Consider the following 16,642-nt stretch of genomic DNA (forward strand, 5'->3'; position numbering starts at 1 on the left):
ACTCTTGTCCAAAAGAGGGATCTGGGAAGAACAATATATTGTGATGGATCCTTTCATACCACAAATGTTCTCCTGGCTTTTTATATATTTCTCTCAAAAGCCTGAGGTAAAAAAGACAAAAATCACAAAATTTAGACAACTGGTAAGGCTCTAATTAGAACCGAAGAATGCAGAAGAAGCCAAGCAATTGTACTTATCTCTCTCACCAACAAACTCATGAGCAAAAAAGACAAAATTAATTAAATGAGAACCACACATACAGGTATATGAAATTACAGCCCATGTTAATAACTAAAAAACCAAACTAGAAAAGCAAAACAAGCATTTAAGTTATCTTGAGCAGAAAAAATTGTAAAAGCCTTATTTTGTGCAGGAGACAAGAAGGAAAAGGGAGAAAAGGGAGGAATAGAGTGAAAAGGGGCAGAAGTTAGGTTTTAAAAAACCAAAATTTATAGACCTAACATATGGCTTAAATCATTTGAGCATGAAATAGAAAATCATAATTTAAATAGAATGAACAAAAGAAACACTGATACGCTTTCAGCTGCACAGTCAGAGAAGGGCAGAGCTGCCAGGAGAGCATCACCATTGTTTGAGAACACTGGCAGGTTTACTCATGCTAAATATGCTATAATTGAGAAGCAATATGGGGCAAAGTCTGCTTAAACGAACTCCAAGGATTTGTGCAAGCAATCCTGTTAATGTCATGTTCCATTTTATTAAATGATGTTTGGAATAAAAAGCCTGTTGCTTGGGCCTTGGAAAACTCTGTTTCAAAGAGGAATACGTTACAACAGCTATAATTATAGCATTTGATCTCCACGATAAATCTTACTTTACATGAAAGGAAACAAATGCTGAGAAAATAAATCAGTGCTCAAGGTCGTATAGAGTGTGGCCTTGAAACTGCTGTCAATTTCTGATGTGGGCAGATATACCAGGACACCGTGAGGATCCGTGAACATAATTTTCACAATCACAGGTGGAGGGAAGAGAATGTATCATTAGGTGCTTACTGATAGCATTAGGTGTACTGGGGTCTTATCTAGGAAAGACGTGGTTGGAAAAGGTGTGAAAGTGGCAGGTAGACGATGGCTAATCAAGAACTGTGATGCAGACCAGCTCTGCAATTCTGACAGTCAGTAACTTCATCAGAAAGCGTGAATGATGAGCGGACATGCAGGGCTCTGTGCTGGACAGGCTAAAAAGAGGACACGGGTGTGAAAGTATCCCAAGTACCACGCTCACAAGCATCCTATAAGGTAGGTATTATAATTCCCACCCTATAGGTAAGAAAATTCAGGCTAAGAGAAATTAATTATTTTCCCCAACGTCACATTTCTAAAAACTGATAGAGACAGGATGGAAATGCAGATCTGGCTACCAGGCCAAAGGTCTATGAATGCTACCAAACCAAATGGTCACTGAAAAAATTAGGGCACTCTATACAGGGAGGACAGAGTGGGACCAAGGACCAGTCTGAGCAAGGAGAAGTTCGTGTGTAGAAAGGAAGAGGGAGTCCGACTGTGGACAGCTTCATGCCTAGTTAAGAAGCACCATGTCCTGCAGCCAGCTGGGAACCAGAGAACTCTGGAAATATGAGAAAGATGTAAGAAAGGGGGTAAAGACACTAAAGGATCTCAACAAGGTAACAGGGTTAATGGAAGGAGGGAAAGATGGAAGGGCATTTGGAAAAACACCAGAAGGAATATAGAGTTAAAATCACGGACTGAACTAACATGGGATTTTGGTCTCTCAAAGTAAAAATGTTCTTTTTTAAGTTGGTGGGGGAGGGGTGGCTCTATTTTTTTTTTTTTTTTGGTGAGGAAGATTGGCCCTGAGCTAACATCTGTTGTCAATCCTCCTCTTTTCGCTTGAGAAAGATTGTCACTGAGCTAACATCTGTGCCAATCTTCCTCTATTTTGTATGTGGGACGCCACCACAGCACGTCTTGATGAGTGGCATGTAGGTCCGCGCCCGGGATCCAAACCTGCAAACTCCGGGCTGCGGAAGCAGAGCACACAAACTTAACCACTATGCCACTGGGCCAGCCCCAAGTTGGGGGGCCTCTAAATAGTGTCCTATTGTTTAATGCTTGGCAAATATTTTACTAATGCCAGTAATTAAAAATTTCAGAAGCAATCCAGTAAGTGCTCTTTCCGACGGAAAAGGGACAGCTTTTGATAGCTAAGGGAAGCACGTGCCTGTCTGCCTTCTTCCTTCTCCATGAAACCTCCTTTAAGGGGGTGTGCTGATAAGAAATGGGTCACGTTGGAGGATATTACATCAGCTACAGCTTCACTTCGTTGAAAGGTGAAGGTCAAGATTCAATGATGGGCTTGGGAGGGAAAGAACTGAGAAGGAACAATCAGCCCTTCCTGTGGATCACGGGAAGGACAAGGCAGCTCACCAGGGCTGGGGGTTTCAGCCCTGCCCTCAAGCATCTGCACCCACAGTCCTTGCCCCCCATGCACATTTGTCCCCCAAGAACCTCACAGGATATGGCCTGTGGCAGGACAAAATCCCAGGTTTCAGGATCCGAGGCTCCTGGCCCTCTTTCAGAATCTCTCAGAATCTCTTTACACCCTGGAGAGAGCAGATGTCTTTAGTGTTGCTACAGAAGCTTCATGGAGGGTTGCAAATTAGTTTCTGATCCTAAGAGAAGAAAAATAATTCTATTTTGCTTTTCGTAAAATAAAAATTGCATATGCACAAATTTGAGTTCCTTTATCTTTACTTTATACTGTAAGATTAGTACCTCTTTAAAATTGAAATTGAAGATTTTAATCTGGCAACATGTGGTTCTCTATACGCCAATCTTCCTGCTCAGAAGAAACTAACTGGATACAATTCTATATTTTTCCCTTCTCCTTCCCATTTAAAAAAAAGAGGAGATAGGGATCTTCACAGAGTCAGAAGAGGAGAAACTGGAGCCAATGATTCATCTCTGCTCTTTTCACCTCACTAGTCAGCTGAGTGACGAAGCTGATCCCCATCACCCTTCAATAACGCTATGGTCTTTCCTCAACCAGCAGTTGCAGAAGCCCTGCTGAACTCTTCTGCCTCTTTCAACAAAAGCTGCATCTAAGGAAATACTAACCGATTCTCTGTAGGTGGCACCACCATGCTCCAGCTACTTGAAAAGTGTGAGAGCCTGAACTGAATTCAGTGAACCGATGGTCTGTTTGTGCTGCCACAGATCACCCCACTCACAGCTGTGCGGGTCCATGGAGCCGGGACCATCCTTCTTTCCCAGCACAGAATCATAAATAAGGCCCGAGTCTCCCGCAATGCGAGAATGCATTCTCTTGCAAAGTCACACTCAATCACTGGTTCAAATGAAGCTAACTCTCCAAAATCAGGGGTAAATGCACAAAACATTTTTAAGTCTACTTTGTAAAGCAGTAATCCCCTAAATGAGAACATCTATATGGAATCTATTTTCAGAGTAATAAGCCAAGTTATTTTCCTTTGTCAGAACTGGAATCTTACCAACCCAGTTGTTGAACAACACTTGTCAGAGATGTCAAAACGTCTTTCAACATTTAGACAGCCACCTAGCCATTATTCCTGTAGGATACATGGGTGGCTGAGAGAATCACATTTGACAGATGCAAAAAATAAGATACCCATGTGGAAAACATAACTCATTTCCCAATCATCCAACCCAGCAATTTCCCTACCATTCGGCACTGGGGCACAGCAAGTCTTCTCAAAAGAAGGGATTCAGGCTTTCTCACAATTGCTACTGAACATGTAAACTTTGCAAATAATCTTCCAATTCGTTATTATACACATACACCACAAATACTGTTTATATTGATTCCAGGAGTTAAGAATTCAGGATCCTTATACTAGAGAGGTCTCATGTTCTATCAGTCTACCCCACCACTGCTCCTTTCTAGAGAAACTGCCAGGATCACAGTCCTTATTGAAGCAAACAGCCCTAGGCCACAGCTGTTTGGAGCATGAGTGGGCATCCGTACCCCTAAGATTTCCTGGTATAAGAACTTTGACCAATAGGGATGATAGCTACTACAGAACTATCATATTCCTTTTTTTCTTGGTCCATACACAGATCATCAGTTAGGTTGGGGGACAAAAAGGGTAAGCAAGAACAGAAGGACATAAGGAGAAGAAGCCAAAATAGAAATGCTGAGCCATGTTAATGGTGGAGAAGAATATGGATTGACCAACCACTGTTAGTGCAGACACATCCTGGAGTTGCAACAGATGGGGACAATCTTTCTGGTCCTGAGTTAGGTCCTGTCTCTATTAGCTCTGGCCAGACTATGGCTCTTTCTCGTCCTGAAAGGACTCTGGGATTCTTCCCACACTTGGCCATGTGTCTGACATTGTTTTATTTTCTCATGCATCCTTACTTAAGCTTTCCATTTCTTAAGGTAACTTCAATGAGTTTCTGTTCTTATGATCAAAGATGTTTATATGGGCCCCACAGCACGATGTCTGAAAGTGCTACACTTCTCTTTACTAACTATAAACAATCTCAGATCTCCCAACTACATATAACCCCACAAATTTAGGGGCTACTTTACCAATATTTGTAATCACAGAAAGAAAGGAAATGGCTGGCAAAGCCTATCTCCCTTAGATTGTCTGTAAATTGCTCTTTTTGCATTTTTTCTCCCAGATCACTGCCACATATAGACCACAATCTACTTTCAAGTAGATGTAGAAAGTTCAGCCACAGTGAATCAGGAATGAAGATCCAGCATCCCATGGGAGCCTCAGTAATCTCTCCACCCTCAGTGGCACTGACAGACTCCCCCCACGACTTCTGGGTTGATTTCAAGGCTCGGGGCCAAGTTTTGCATTGGCAAAACCTGATTCTTCTGATCCCTATAGAATAAAATTGGCTCCCAAGGAAGTTCTAGCACTAGGAAAAGGGCAGGTCTTATCAGAAATTAATGAGCCAGCCCCTCAGAGCACCTGCACCTTCCCCAACTCTAATTACTCCTTCCTCCTGAAACAGAGGCCACTCACCCCTCTGGCAGCCGATGATTCTCAATCGCAGGTTATTTGGAAATGTGGGGGGACATACTAGTTACTCAATGACTTGCTCAGAGTAACATGGGCATTTAGTGACCACCAGGGATGCTAAATGTCCTATAATAGACAGGAAACTTCCACATGATGATGAATCATTCTATCAAAACATTAACAGCACCTCCTTGAGAAACACAGGGCCCCCTCCAACATTCAAGGCAGACAATAGCAGGAAAAGGCAAAGTGAAGAGACGAGGGCAGTGCGAGAACAAGCAATGCACCCCACAGAAGCCATCAGTCTCAGCCCCCCACCACCTCCTTCCTCTCCTCTCCAGCAATAATACTCACGGCACACAAACTCCTTCTTCTCATTCCCTCCACCACGAAAAACAATCTTGGGCTCAGTTAGATTTAAATTACATCTTTTAAAAACTGTATCTTTATTGCCACATCTTTTCATTTGTTCTTATTATGATAATTTCTGAGCAACTAATACTGGTAATAGTAATAGATAATATCAACTGAAAACTCTTCCATGTTGCTAAAGGGCTTAATTATTAAATTTGTGCTGTGATATGTCTGTTGGAAAATTTGCGTTAGAGATTAATTCTTCAGGGGATAACTCCTCAGGGGTTAAGCCTGTGAATTAATACCCTCTTATGAAACACTTTTTTGAGCCACGCTGGGGCTTGGAAGAAGGGGTGGTGAAAATTCTCTTGCCACCTCTCCCAGACTCTTTGTTAAGCCCTAAGCAATATCAAGAGAGACACCCTGCACAAACAAGCTTCACCATCGAGGGTCAGGGCGGGAGAGACCAAATGGAACGAGACAGCTCAGCAGCCTTGGATTAAAGGACAAATATTTTAGAGGCAGTACACTTGATTATGTCAGAGAGACAGGCCCATCGCACTTTCTGGAACAGACAGATGCTGCAGCAAGGTAAAAAGTTCACCAAGAGACACTCACAGACTGAAAAGCTCCCCAGGATGGCGAGTCCAAAATGCAATTCTGTTTTAAATGAGGTGAGGTCTGGTTATAACAGGAGCACACTATCACTACAAATGTGAGTTTCCAACAAATAGGGTTCTTACAGACTAAAGCAGTGCGGTCCAACAGAATCTCCTCCGGTGATGGACATGGTCTATGTCTGTGCTGTCCAAGACAGTAGTCACTAACCACATGTGGCCACAGAGCACTGAAATGTGGCAAATGCAAACAGGGAACTGAATTTCCAATTTTATTTAAATTTTAATTAATCCTAAATAGACACATGTGACTGGTGACTACTGAATTGGATAATGCAGGATAAGGCTTAGATCATGGTTTGGGAAAATGATCTAAGAGGTTACCACAAGAAAATCTTACATACCTTTTGAACATCTGGAAAAATACCTTCTCAGTGCCCTCCACCACAAACACACAAACAAAATTCATAAGATGTTACAACATCAGAAACCACAAGAGCAGTGCTTCTCAAATTTTAGCGTCCATCAGCATCACCTGGAGGTCTTGCTGGACCACAGGCCCCCTCCCAGAGATTCTGATTCAGCAGGTCTGAACATTTCAAACAAGTACCCAGGTGATTCGGATGCTGATGGTCCAGACCACACTTGGAGCAGCACTAGAGTAAAACCTTCAGCACTCAAACACCAGCACCTCCATCAAAGAGGAGCTTCCTTCACTTGTCACCTTTCTGCTACACTGAAGTGTCTCTTTCTTCAAGGTACATACAATCCTTCTCAAACATTCTTACAAGTTTTGCTTAAAACCTTTGATTATAAATGTATGACAGAAGGTAAATAAACAAGGCTAACTGTCTAAGATGGCTTCTCCACATATTGCATCCAAGATAGAGTGCATTTGTTGTAAACTTTGTGAGTGTATTTAATAATTACAGGGACCAGAAACACAGCAAGGCTGGACTCAACCCTGCCAGGACAGTTCATGTCTAATCCCTGCACCAGCCCTATCTCAGAGTCAGCTGAGGCTTTCTATGAAAATAACATGATTACTCCAGGTCTAGGTGAGAGTCACGGCCTCTTTCACCATTCCAACACAGAGGTCTAAAAGAGTTATTAAAACAACATGCGTCATATTTAAAAATTTTATTTATCACTCAAAGAGCATATGTTGAAGATAACCTCTTTCCACACTCCCAAAGAGAAGAAACAGCTACATAAAGGTTCTAGAATAAAAACAGATTTCTCCAAACGTTCTCTGATCTTTATTGTATTACCTGCAAAATCTGTTCTAGAGTCACCTGAGAGGATATTCTTCTTTTGAGGGTTACTTCTTTATGTCCTTTGGTCTAATTACACGAATCACTTTAAAATTAACAGATGACCCCATCAAAAGCAATTTCCTTGACTGCTCTCCTTATCAGCCTTCTTTCTGCCTCCTCCATGCTCCCCTCTCTTAACTTTGCAAAAAAAAAAAAAAAGCCTTCACCCAGAATACATTATTGCAATGAACTAGAACAGGAAGCCTTCAGATAAAATCAGAATCCAGTACTGCCCATCATTCCCATACCACTAACCCTTCGCCCATCCTCAAACTCTCACTGTTCCTCAGTTACTGCCTTCACGAGGATTAAGAGTGACCCTTGGGTCTTGGAAATTTGGAGAGACAGGTACTGTTTCTTAGCATTTATAGAGCCCCCAAGTAGTCACACAACACTGTGTACATCATTTCCTTTGGCTATTGAGTTATTAATGCTGTGTCTATTTCACAGATAGGGAAACTGTAGCAAAATGAGGCTAAATGATTAAAATACAGTCCCAGAGAAACTCAGAGCAGGAATAAATCATTGTATTCCTTCAGCAGTGGTTCTCAATCAGGGCAATTTCCCCCCAGAGGACACCAGCAATGTCTGGAGATATTTTTGATTGTCACAACTGTGGAGGGAGTGCTACTGGAATCTAGTGGGTAGAGGCCAGGGATGCTGCTAAACACTGCTACAAAGCACAGGACAGCCTCCATCACAAAGACCTGCTGGCTCAGAATGTCAATAGCGCCAAGGATGAGAACCCCTGCTCCTCTGGCATCTCGAGCATGACTTTCTGCTGCCCCCTAATCAATAGCAAAAGAATTGTTCCCTCTAGATTTGATCCTTGTACAGTATTTACATAGAAACATGCCAGATGAGTGCTATTTCTGGCATGCTATGCTCTTTAGTTACTTTTAAAATAGAAGATATATGGGAGCCACAGAGGAAAATGAGGAAAGCTAGCAAAGATCAGGTCCTTTCCTTTAAGGAGAAAACCTAGCAAAGACCAGGTCCTTTCTTTAGCAACCTCCAGGCCCTGAGCTACGGTCTGGGTCTGGCTGCTCACCTGGACTCTTCAGTTGCTGACGTGCTCTGCAGCTGCCTTTTCTCTGCTTTGCTTATCTCTAAGCACGTACATCACTCCAGAGCAGTAATGATGTATGCTTATGGGAATCTCTAGGGATCTACAGCCCCTAATTGTCTATTTTGTTCAGTAAATTGTACTCATTACTGAGCTACGTGAGGCACCAAAGGACATCAGCCGAGTGCCCTCTGTCTGAGGCTGGGTAATGGGACATTATCTGTCAAACATTGAGCTGAGCTGCTTAAAACAACTCTACCCAGTTTTTCAGCAGAGTACTCTTTTAATCTCCTGTCCCTCTTTCCTAACCATCTTTAGCTCCGCTGAGATTTGCATTAATTAAAATTTCCTCTTCAAAGAGTCTAGTTTTAGTTTAAGCTCTAGGAGCTGGAGAGCTCAGAAAGGATGTGATGTCCTTTGCACCCCTCTTCCTGAACCTCCACCTGTACTCTGAGAAGGGATACCGAACCAAGTGAATTTCTCCTTCTGGTCTCAAAAATCTTCAGCACAAATGAAAACCTAAAGCCTGCTTTGATTATAATGCTCCCAATGCCCACACCCATTGCACTAGGGACTGCAAATAGACGAGGAGTGAAAGGACATGTGACTTTCACTGACACTGGATAAGATAAAATGGAACGGGCAGAGCCACATGTTTGCTAGGGCTATTAGCCACCAAAGTGGGAATCATCAACTCTCTGGCAAGCTGTTTCCTTCCTGGAAAAAAAGTGATTAACGAAGGAAAAGTTAAGCAAAGTGATCCATGGAGGAGGAGGATGCTGGGAGAGGGGAATAGGAACCAGCAGAGCTAACAACATGATACGGCTACAAGAAAAAGGCAATCAAGGCCTGGTTCCCTTCTCTACAGTCTATCTCAGGAAGGCCCAACACCTCCTCCTATGTAAATCACAACCCATAGAAACTCACTAAAAATTCCTGTGTTGAGCTATTTCCACGCACAGATTCCATCCCATCACCCAGACCACAGTTTTCTCTTCATAATTGTTGATTTGCATGGTGTCTAAGAGTTGAATCAACAAAGGCTTTGGGAACCTTTCACAGACAGGCCACCCCATTGCACTGATTCCAAGAGGCTAGAGAGACAAGAGCCTCTATGACTTAGTAAAACCAGAAAAACAAAAGCAGGAATGACTTTGACTTACCCTGGAGTAGAGGGTGTGAGAGCCTTCGAACGCACTTACATCCTCACAACCCATCAGCTCTGCTGCTTTTCACCACTCACTCACTTCTGCATGTTGGACTATGACCAATTGATCACCAACTGCCAAAGAAGAAAAACGAATGAATGCATTAGGTCAAAGGATCCACAACTTCAGACCCCAAGCCACCGCTCAAGCGAATTTGTTAGAGTAGGCTAAGAGCTTAACACGTAGACCCAAACACACATAATGGCTCAGGCTCAGTAAAAGTTTACTTCTGGGTCCTGTATACATACTCGACAGATGGACAGGTCAGTCGGTGGGGTGGCCCTCCCTGATGCACTGATCCGGGCACTCAGGCTGACAAAAGTCCTGCCATCTATAAAACAATTTCAAGCTTGCCCAAAGGCGTCTTCTCCATTCCAGCCAGCTAGGAGTGAAAAACAGCATGGAAGAACTCACACGGCGCTCTCTCTTCGTGTTCTTTTCCTACAAGTGGATCACAACACTTTTCCACTTCCACTCACGTTCTACTGGCTAGAACTCAGTCACACAGCCACACCTAAGCCAGTGGGCTGCTGGGCAGCTAGCAGTCAGTCTCTACCACATGAGGCTGGCTCCAGCCCAACCAAGAAGACAGCACTAGGTTTAGAGTTCTGGGTGAGACTAGCACCATAACCCTGACTTAGTTACTTAACAACTCAGTCTTGGCTTCTTGGTTTCCTTATCTGTTCAACACCCTGCTTCCCTCATAGGGTCAATGTGAGACTCAAAACGAGACAAAGCAGCACTTCTCAGACTTCAATGTGCATGCACAATTCCCAGGCATCTTGATAAAATGCAGATTCCGATTCAGCAAGTTCTGAGCGAGGCTTGAGATTCTGCATTTCTAGAAAGCTCCCAAAGGATACCAATGCTGCTGTTCTCTGATCACACTTTAAGTAAAAAAGAGATAGAGAATTAGAGAATATTTTTGTAAACCACAAAGTGATTTGTACATATCAAAAATTATCCTGGCATCGACTTTAATTGATTATAAATGAATTCCCGACTAGCCAGCATTTTTAGGATATGTTTAGTCTAGGTACCAGATAGAATTTCACTGGGTCACAGGATTCTGAAAATGGAAAGAATTTACATGGTCACTATTCTCTCCTCTTCTTTTCCAGACAAGAAAACAAACTCAGAAAGTCAATGATGTCCCCCAAATCTCACAATAACTCAGTAGTGTGCTGGGATTAGAATGCAGAAATTTAATTTTCTGTTATTACATAAACTCAACTGATGATTTTGTGAAGAAGGGTAATTTTTACTCTTCTTCTAAAGCAAGAACAAATACTATTACAGCCCATACCCAAAGAGGTACCAGAAGGTGGCATTCACCAGCTTGGGTCACCATGGTACCAAATGTAGGCAAAGTGTCACAGGACAGCCATTCAGGACATTTTCAAGCAGGTGTTCTTGAACATTGTGACTTGAACACAAAGGTTCTGTATACCTTCTGGTAAAAACAAGAATTTTTATTTTCAATATGTACAAATTCTCAATCACTCCTATTTGGAGACAATTAGAAAAAGAGAATTTGGGGTTGCAAATAGAACAGGGAAATAAAATAATCAGCCAAGAAGGAGCAGCGGTTTCTGTGGTAAACGCCGGGGACAAATCATCTTGAAGAGCCTCAAGATTTTTTATCCCTCACACAAAAATTATTTTGATCTCTGAGATCATGGTAAGTCCTAGGAGTTTATAGTAAAACATGAATGCAGGACCGTGAAGTGAAAGACAAGAGTCAGAAACTCGAAGTCGTAAGTCAGAAAAGCATCGACTCTCTGAAAATCAAATCAGACTGGGGGAGAAAGAAGCCTCTTAGTATGCACATCATCTCCAATAAAGCAACGTGAATTTGAAAGTGTTTTGGTGAAACTAGAGAGTACTTATTGAGGAATGATGAAGGGAAATCAATACTTGCCTATCCATTACTAATTTAAGATGGGTAAAATGCTATTATTAGCATCTTCATTTAGTGAGCAATTTTAAACATTTAATAAAGGTAAAATATTCTAAGAACTTCTACGGGTTTCCTTCTGTACTCCACCCCCTAACCCTTTTCCACCATAGTGTCTTTAGCTCCTCAAAAATTCTCCCATTATGGCACAACCTACTCTAGAATTTTTACCCTATTTTTGCACCATGGACCGCTTTGTTGAAGCCTCAAGACCTCCCTCTCAGAATGTTTTAAATGTGTAAGATAAAATATACAAGATTACAAAGGAAGCCAATTACATGGAAATACTCTTCTATTTACACAGACTTCAGAGTTCCATGGACCTAATTTAAGAACATTTGACTGGAGAGTGACTCTCCTAGGATGATGAAAGCTTTTTCTTATAGGAAACAGTACACTGAAAAGTTTTAAAAACCCAAGGATGCACAGTAAAGAATCTTGCTCATGATCAGTCAGCGAAGAATGAGCTGCAAAAACAAAGCCCGACCTTGAATTTCTGCCCAAACTCAACACTATTCATACCGTGGCTTTAAAATCCTCCATTAAGGAAGTACTCAGAATTTTCTTGGCTCCAGCCTTGTAGACACAGCATATTCTGAGTCCTGATGGCAGATGAAGAGAGGCAGCATTGGAGAAGGGAAGACTGAGATAAGTTCGAGCTTGGGTCCTAGTTCTCTAACTAGTTCTCTGCCACTAACTACCTGTGTTAGCTTGGTCAAGTCACTCAGCTCTGAGTTGAAACTCCCTGTCTATAAAATAAGAAAGTTGACTTAAACCATCTCGAGGGTTTCTTGCAACTCGGAATCATTAGGATTCTAGGACAATGCACAGTCATTTCTCTGGGAAGAAACATTAGTGAGATTTCTTTTTGCCCTAGGCTCACAGTATGAAAAAACCTTCTAGACGAGAGTTTTCAGAGGCTTCAGAAACACCTTATGAGAATCACCTGGCCATAGAATTTTAGACTTGGAAAGGATTTTAAGAGACATGCACCACCTCAACAATGCCAGGGACCAAGTGAGAAAACTCAGGTTCAGAAAGGCAAAGAGATTTACTTGAGGTCACATAACGAGGCAATGTTAATGGACTGCTGTGACTACTGCCATATAGTACCAGCTGGACTTTAGGATTCAGCACTGGTAGTAAAAACCAGCTCATCAGTTCACTTGAAGAGAGACAGAAATAAACCTCAAATAAGCTGAGCCATAGGATGGGAAGAGCAGGAAGCAGGTGACTGGGGTAATGACACCCAGAGGCAGCATCCTACACCTCTGGCAGGGTCAAAACTGAGGCCCTCAAATACACTGTAACCTCACTGGCAACAGCACTCACTTCCCTCAAATACCATGGCTACAAAATCCATCTTGAAGAACAGTCAGTAACAAAGAATAGCTATTTCAAAAGAGGGGAATGGATAAATAAATCCTGGATAATAAGGTCAATAAAACCAAAGTTCAATATTTGGATTGTTAATACAATCTTGAAAGGACAGCATCAGCTAAGAAAATCTTAAAATACTAGTTAGGAATTTTCAAGTTTTAGAAGAAACTGATTCAGAATAACTTTGACCTATCTTCTGCGGACAGCCCTGAAGCATAGTAACTACTTAACCAGCATTATTTTTACTAATACTCTTACCACTATCTTCGGAGCATGTAATTATTGGATACTGATCAGGTTTAAAAGTCACATGTTTATTTCGATAGTCCTGTCTACCTGTGTAAACTAGTTTTACATGCAAAGAATTGAAAACTATGAAGTTGTTGGGAATTTTGACCAAATCATGATTTCAATCTCACGTTCCATTAACATGTATGCCCAGTGTTTTCAAACCCTGGGCTACGATGCTTACTTGTCAGTTTGCCCTCTGCCTTCTCCCCTACGCACAACCAGCAAAGTAACTGCACCCATTCCCCAATCCCCACAACACTCATTATTCCCACCTTATATAAACAGTCCTGGCTTTCAGAACTTTTTTTTTTTTGAGATTCTCTTAGACTGAGAGCTGATACAGCCTTTCAAAATGTTCTAGTCTAGAGGCTACACACTGCTGGTTTGCCAGCTCCATATTTCATCTCCTCCAGGAATTCCCAGAGACAGCAGTGCCATCTACTGGTAGGGAGGGCACAAATTGTTTACTGGAAGCCTATGGGTGACTTGAGCCAAGGACCTGAAAGCACGGCAGCCTAGATTTGTGTCTTTGTGAGCCTTTCTTTTCTAGAGCACATTACAAGCATAACGGATGCTTACAACCTGAGACACAGACCCGCCACAGGAGCCTCCGTCGTGAAGGGCAAGTCCTCTGGGAGCCATATAAAGCCTCGCCAGGCTAGCCAATAATGAGGCAGCTCTGCCTGGAAATGCCTCAAGGTTCCAAAGGCAAGCAGCAGAGCCTCACTGAATTAAACATTTCCTGGCTCTCTTCTTCCCCCAGTGCTTCTGTATCAGATGATCTCACCCGTGTCCCCACCTGTGGCGATGCTATCCAGCTCTACCTTACAGCATGTGTCCTAGGGAAGGTGCTCAGACCCTTCTGAACGTGAGGGCTCTTATATTTACACAATGTGACACAGATCCTGCTCAAAGGACACTACTGCTTAGGCATGCAGGTCGGACTCTAATCTCTCTCACTCGCTCTCCATCCTCCCCGTCCCTGACCCAGGGGACAGAAACGACAGAAAGGAAATGATCTTGTTGTTGCTTTGAAAGCAACACTAGTGGGCTTTTATTGAATCAGAGAATAAAACCTGTCCCGTAGGTCACTAAGGTACATTGCTTCCCTCAAGATGAACTAAGCCTGCCAATCTTTCTGTTTTCCCTGTGTAACCTCGTTAAGTGTCTCTCAACCTTTTCAAAACCCTGGCCTCCCTTCCACAGGCTAAACATAAACACTGCACACCCTTTGTGTAGTTTATATAACAAAAATGACATTCTCCCTAAACATAAGCATATACCTTTTCAAACTATACCACCTACTCCACCCTCAGAATTCCATCCTCCCCCCATCGTGCACCAGCTAAAAAACAAATTACTGACAAATTTTTAAATTATTCCTGCTAATGCGCTTAATGTTCCAGTCTATCAGGCGACAATCTGTATTTCACTTTACTAGGGTCATTTGTTATAGTCCCAACAAGCTTTGCAGCAACTTCTTTTACTCTCATTCACCTCGGAAAACCACCAAAAGTTGATGTGCTGCAGGTGATAAATGTTAGTTCTGATTCCCCCTAACAAATCTGAGTGTTCCCTCTTCAATTTGTTTTAACTTGCCAAGTCAATTAGTTTCTTAGCAAGTGCAGACACTTCACAGGTATGAGGTGTGTCTTAAATGTTTGAAAATGCACATTGTTTCCTAAAGAAACAAAACTTTGTATGGAGAAGGCAAGAGGAAGAAGGGGCTTTGAAGCCAGATCAGGATGTCTTGTGGAAACAGGTTGGGAGGTTCTTATCCATTTCATACCAGAATAAGCTCTAAATGGATAACAGCAAAACTCCAGAATACAGTAAAATCTTCCCAATGACAGTTAGTAGAGCCGTTTCTTACCAAGTAGACTACCAGATACATCCAAAAAATTAGTTAACAAGCAGAAAACTGAAGAGCCTTTTTACATTTTAAGAGGTACAGTATGCCCTTGCTATTGCAGGTCTGGGGAAATTAAGGTGAGGGGGGGACCCGACGCCTCTCATACACCCTCCCTTTTTTAAGTACGACTTAAAGTAGACATACCCTCCCCCCCAACACACACACACATCGCTTTTGGCATCTAAATGGTCTTCTTGAAACAAGCACTTTTCAAAGAATTAAAGAGGTCTGAAAAGGTGTAATTTAGACCTGATCTCCCCTTCTTCCTACCGCCCACTATCATGCTGGTAATAAGTAATTACTTGCTTGGGCAGCCCCGGAAAAACCTCAGTTTACAGAGATTACCACCACTTCCCCCATCCTCCCCCCTCCAAAAAAAGCCATATCTTCTTGAAGAAGAATCTCCGTGTGATGGTCTGGTCTGCAGTTCACTGCAGGCATTTCTCTCCTCACAATTTACCAGTCAACATTTTCGCTATAACTGTAATTCCTTTTTATAGCCTCTCATTCAGACCTGCTCCACCAGTGCCCAACTGCTTAAAAAAAAAAAACAAAAATTTTTTTCGCCTCTTAACGAATTTCTGGATTTCTTCGGCAGGCTGAAAGCGTCCAATTTCGGTGCAAGTCGGGTTCAGAGCAGCCTTCCACCGGCAGCACCTGGGCTCGGTCCACCGGGCAGGCCCCCACCCTGCCCGCACAGCTGCGCTAGGAATTCGGCTGTGCTCGCCGCCGCCGGATTAGTTCGAGTCCCGCGGCTTGCCCAAAGTGACAGTACATTTTTTTCTTCGTTCTCACATGTGACAGGTCCCACTGCATTAAAGCCATCTTCTCCCCGGCCCCAGCCCAGGTCCGGCGCCCGTGACACCCCAGCCCCCCCTCTTTACCTGGGTAGGGGGCCGATACTAGCATCCCTCCCGGCGGGAAACAAAGGCGGAGGCAAGGCTGCCAGGTGGGCAACTCCCCTCGGAGGACCCGTCACCGCGGGGAGGAAAATGGGGAGGTGCAGTAGAGAGTAGGAAAAGGGAAACCGAGGCACCGAGGAGCGGGGCTGAGGCTGGGTCTGCATACCCCGCCCCCCGAAAGGGGGCTCCTCGGGCGGGCGGACCCCAGACCTTCCCCGCCCTGCCCACCTCTGCCCACCCTGCTCGCCCGCGCTCGGTCACGGAGGGGCAGGGGGCCGCCCCACGGCGGCGCTTACCTGGGGAGAGGCTCTCCGGCTCCCTCCGACGGCTCCAGAGAAAGCCCCGCCGCTCGCGCACGCGCACCCGCGCTCTCGTGCCTTCGCGCCCCCGCGCGCGCCCCTCCGACCGGGCTTTGGCCCTCCCCTGCCCCGTCCGTCAGCGTCCGCGAGAGCCAATCCGGTAGCATGGGAGGCCCAGCGCCGGTCACGTGGCCGGGCCAGCCAATCACCAAGTTGCCCTCGGCAGCACCCGCTCCGATGTCCCTGGGGGTTCGGTTGCTACCGAGTGGAGCGGGTGCCAGGAGTGCACAAAGGGCTGAGTCTCTGGTTTCGGGGACTGCGTGGCGCTCGATTGATCA

The 16,642-nt window shown here is 43.8% G+C and overlaps 1 protein-coding gene across 4 annotated transcripts in view; it reads right to left on the bottom strand.

The window, feature by feature from the left end:
- TMEM108 (transmembrane protein 108) overlaps window positions 1-16,368 on the bottom strand; it is a 315,682-nt gene extending 299,314 nt beyond the window's left edge. For 3 of the 4 annotated variants that reach the window (XM_004419362.2, XM_087430561.1, XM_004419363.3), the window contains exons 1-2: window positions 16,302-16,368; window positions 9,519-9,637 (exon numbers count right to left, since the gene is read on the bottom strand). The gene's annotated coding sequence lies outside the window, so the exon portion shown is untranslated. Of the gene's footprint in view, window positions 1-9,518; window positions 9,638-9,811; window positions 10,447-16,301 lie in introns of those variants that run through there. The other variant, XM_087430560.1, reaches the window with a different exon arrangement.
- Window positions 16,369-16,642: the final 274 nt, after the last annotated feature.

Source organism: Ceratotherium simum, chromosome 5 (assembly GCF_057802395.1).
Source record: "Ceratotherium simum simum isolate JZ-2026a chromosome 5, ASM5780239v1, whole genome shotgun sequence".
Taxonomy (NCBI): Eukaryota; Metazoa; Chordata; class Mammalia; order Perissodactyla; family Rhinocerotidae; genus Ceratotherium; species Ceratotherium simum.